The sequence below is a fragment of the Pristiophorus japonicus genome, unplaced genomic scaffold, assembly GCF_044704955.1.
Source record: "Pristiophorus japonicus isolate sPriJap1 unplaced genomic scaffold, sPriJap1.hap1 HAP1_SCAFFOLD_793, whole genome shotgun sequence".
Classification (NCBI taxonomy): domain Eukaryota; kingdom Metazoa; phylum Chordata; class Chondrichthyes; family Pristiophoridae; genus Pristiophorus; species Pristiophorus japonicus.
In genome coordinates, this window is record NW_027254711.1 from 43,050 (window position 1) to 47,500 (window position 4,451).

The window sequence follows — 4,451 nt, forward strand, 5'->3', positions numbered from 1 at the left end:
TGTTGGAGGGGCGGTACCGAGGGAGCCCCGCACTGTCGGAGGGGCAGTACCGAGGGAGCGCCGCATTGTCGGAGGGGCAGTACCGAGGGAGCCCCGCACTGTCGGAGGGGCGGTACCGAGGGAGCCCCGCACTGTCGGAGGGGCGGTACCGAGGGAGCCCTGCACTGTCGGAGGGGCAGTACCGAGGGAGCCCCGCACTGTCGGAGGGGCGGTACCGAGGGAGCCCCGCACTGTCGGAGGGGCGGTACCGAGGGAGCCCCGCACTCTCGGAGGGGCAGTACCGAGGGAGCGCCGCATTGTCGGAGGTGCCGTCTTTCGGATGAGACGTTAAACCGAGGCCCCCCGTCTGCTCTCTCGGGTAGACGTGACTCCAGGAAGGTATGGTGCCTCACTTCTGCCAGGGTCAATGGGGTCACAGAGCGGACGCAGGGCATTCTGGGGGGAAGAGGGTAAACAGCCAGAGGTCATGGTCCCATATCGGGACCAACGACGTCAGTAAAAAGAGGGATGAGGTCCTACAGGGAGAATTCAGGGAGCTCGGAAGAAAATTCAAGGGTAGGACCTGAAAGGTAATAATCTCCGGGTTACTCCCGGTGCCAGGTGCTAGTGAGTACAAGAATAGAAGGATAGAGAGGATGAACACGTGGCTGGAATGTTGGTGTCGGAGGGAGGGCTTTAAATTCTCGAGGCACTGGGACCGCTTCTGGGGGGAGACGGGACCTGTACAAACCGGACAGGTTGCACCTCGACAGAACCGGGACCCATAGCCTTGTGGGGATTGTTGTGCTCGTGCAGTTGGCGAGTGTTTAAACTAGCTAGGCAGGGGGATGGGAACCCGAGAACACATTCAATAGGGAAGGAAGTAAAGCAGAAGTTGGGATAGCAAGAATCCAGAAAGCGAATCTGTAAAACAGAGGAAACAGAGCTTTGTCTGTGGTGAGCAAGGAGGCCTTCCTGTGCTGAATGGTCTATACTTTCATGCAAGGAGGATAGCGAATAAGGGCGGATGAGCTCGGAGCACGGGTAGACACTTAGGAGTCTGACATTGCAGCCATTCCAGAAACATGGCTGAAAGAGGGGCAGGTTTGGCAGCTCAATATTCCTGGCTGCAGGATTTTTAGACAAGATAGAGAGGGGGGGGTAAAAAGGTGGAGGCGGGGTGAAGTCGTGATACTGATTAAAGAAACTATTACAGCGGTGAGGAGGGATGATATGTTAGAGGGATCATCAAATGAGACCACGAGGGTAATCTTTGTGTGGGACGGGGGGGAGGGCGGAAGATGTTGGTAGGATTCTTAACAAACACTTTGCATCTGTTTTCACAAAGGAAAGGGGGCAATGCAGATACTGCTGTCGAGGAGGAGTGTGATATTCTGGATGAAATAAATATAGTGAGAGAGGAAGTATTAAGGGCTTTAGCAGCTTTGAAAGTCGATGAGTCCCCCAGGCCCGGATTGAAATGCATCCCCGGCTGTTGAGCGAAGTAAAAGAGGAAATAGCAGAGGCTCTGACCATCATCTTGCAGTCCTCTTTGGATCTGGGCATGGTGCCGGAGGATTGGAGGACTGCTATTGTGGTACTCTTGTTTAAGAAGGGAGAAAGGGACAGGTCGAGTAACTACAGGCCTGTCAGCCTAACCTCAGTGGTGGGAAAATTATTGGAAAAAGTCCTGAAAGACAGGGTAAATCTACATTTAGAAAGGCAAGGATTAATTAGGGACAGTCAGCACGGATTTGTTGAGGGAAGATCGTGTCTGACTAACCTGATGGAATTTTCCGAGGCGGTAACCAAGAGGGTCGATGAGGGCAGTGCGTACGATGTAGTATATACGGACTTTAGCAAAGCCTTTGATAAGGTCCCACATGGTAGACTGGTCACGAAGGTTAAAGCCCAGGGGACCCGGGGCAAAGTGGCAAGTTGGATCCAAAATTGGCTTGGAGGTAGGAAGCCAAGGGTAATGGCTGATGGATGTTTTTGTGACTGGAAGGGTGTTTCCAGTGGGGTTCTGCAGGGCTCAGTACTGGGTCCCTTGCTTTTTGTGGTATATATCAACGATTTAGATTTCAATATAGGGAGTATGATTAAGAAGTTTGCAGATGATACTAAAATTGATAATCAAGTGGAACGTCATGGGCTGCAGGAAGATATCAATCGACTGGTCAGGTGGGCAGAGCAGTGGCAAATGGAGTTTAATTCAGAGAAGTGTGAGGTGATGCACTTTGGAAGGGCTAACAAGGAAAGGGTATACACATTAAGCGGTGGGCCACTTAATAGTGTAGATGAACAAAGGCATAGAATATAAGAGCAGGGAGGTTATGCTTAAATTGTATAATACTTTGGTTAGGCCACAGCTGGAGTACTGCGCGCAGTTCTGGTCGCCGTATTATAGGAAGGGCGTGATCGCACGAGAGAGGGTGCAGAGGAGATTTACTCGGATTGTGCCTGGGATGGAGAACCGTGGTCATGATTGGATAGGCTGGGTTTGTTCTCATTGGAACAGAGGAGGCTGAGAGGAGACCTCATTGAGGGGTACAAAATATTGAGGTGCCTAGACATAGTGGATAGTGAGGGTCTAGTTCCATTGGTGGAGGGGGCTGTTTCGAGGGGGGCATAGTTTTAAAGTGGTTGGTGGAAGGTTTCGAGGGCTCTTGTATACGCAGAGGGTTGTGGGGACCTGGAACTCGCTGCCTGGAAGGGTGGTGGATGCAGAAACCCTCACCACATTTAAGAGATGTTTGGATGGACACTTAAAGTGCAGTAACCTGCAGGGTTACGGACCCAGAGCTGGTAATTGGGATTCGACTGGATGGGTCGGAGAGGAATTTTCCCAGATTTTTCTCTCCCTAAATCGGCCTGGGTTTTTATCTGGTTTTTGCCTCTCCAAGGAGATCCCATGGCTCGGGTTGGGGTGGAGTGCAGAATGTTTCAGTTGTGTGGGGCGGACTGGGTGGGCTGCGTGCTCTTTGCCTTTCCGTCATTGTTCATAGATTTATATGTAACCTTCAGGGCTTCTGACCCAGGGCCTTGTGGTTCTGTGTCGGCTGGAGCGGACTTCTGTGCTGTAAATTTCTATGTTTCTATGACATAACACAAGAACATAAGAAATAGGAGTAGGAGTAGGCCATTCGGCCCCTCGAGCCTGCTCCGCCATTTAATACCACCATGGGCTGATCCGATCATGGACTCAGCTCCACTTCCCCGCCCGCTCCCCATAACCCTTCACTCCCTTATCACCCAAAAATCTGTCTATCTCCACCTTAAATATATTCAATGTCCCAGCCTCCACAGCTCTCTGGGGCAGAGAATTCCACAGATTTACAACCCTCTGAGAGAAGAAATTCCTCCTCATCTCAGTTTTAAATGGGCGGCCCCTTATTCTAAGACCATGCCCCCTAGTTCTAGTCTCCCCCATCAGTGGGAACATCCTCTCTGCATCCACCTTGTCGAGCCCCCTCATAATCTGATACGTTTCCATAAGATCACCTCTCATTCTTCTGAATTCCAATGAGTAGAGGCCCAACCTCCTCAACCTTTCCTCATAAGTCAACCCCCTCATCCCCGGAATCAACCGAGTGAACCTTCTCTGAACTGCCTCCAAAGCAAGTATATCCTTTCGTAAATACGGAGACCAAAACTGCACGCAGTACTCCAGGTGTGGCCTCACCAATACCCTGTATAACTGGAGCAAAACTTCCCTGCTTTTATACTCCATCCCCTTTGCAATAAAGGCCAAGATACCATTGGCCCTTCCTGATCACTTGCTGTACCCATACTAACCTTTTGTGTTTCATGCACAAGTAACCCCCAGGTCCCGCTGTACTGCGGCACTTTGCAATCTTTCTCCATTTAAATAATAACTTGCTCTTTGATTTTTTCTGCCAAAGTGCATGACCTCACACTTTCCAACATTATACTCCATCTGACAAATGTTCACCCACTCACTGAGCCTGTCTGTGTCCTTTTGCAGATTTTTTGTGTCCTCCTCACACATTGCTTTTCCTCCCATCTTTGTATCATCAGCAAACTTGGCTCCGTTACACTCAGTCCCTTCTTCCAAGTCGTTAATATAGATTGTAAATAGTTGGGGTCCCAGCACTGATCTCTGCGGCACCCCACTAGTTACTGGTTACCAACCTGAGAATGAACCATTTATCCCGACTCTCTGTTCTCTGTTAGTTAGCCAATCCTCTATCCATGCTGATATATTACCCCCAACCCCGGGAACTTTTATCTTGTGGAGTAACCTTTAATATGGCACCTTGTCAAATACCTTCTGGAAGTCCAAGTACACCACATCCACTGGTTCCCCTTTATCCACCCTGTTCGTTATATCCTCAAAGAACTCCAGCAAATTTGTCAAACATGACTTCCCCTTCATCAATCCATGCTGACTGTGCCTGACCGAGTTATGCTTTTCCAAATGTCCTGCTACTGCTCCTTTAATAATGGAC

The 4,451-nt window shown here is 50.0% G+C and overlaps 1 protein-coding gene across 1 annotated transcript in view; it reads left to right on the forward strand.

Moving 5' to 3' along the window:
* The first annotated feature begins 296 nt into the window (after positions 1–296).
* LOC139257019 (claudin-4-like) overlaps positions 297–4,451 on the forward strand; it is a 33,709-nt gene continuing 29,554 nt past the window's right edge. Inside the window, exon 1 of the mRNA XM_070874366.1 lies at positions 297–378. The gene's annotated coding sequence lies outside the window, so the exon portion shown is untranslated. The remainder of the gene's footprint in view (positions 379–4,451) is intronic.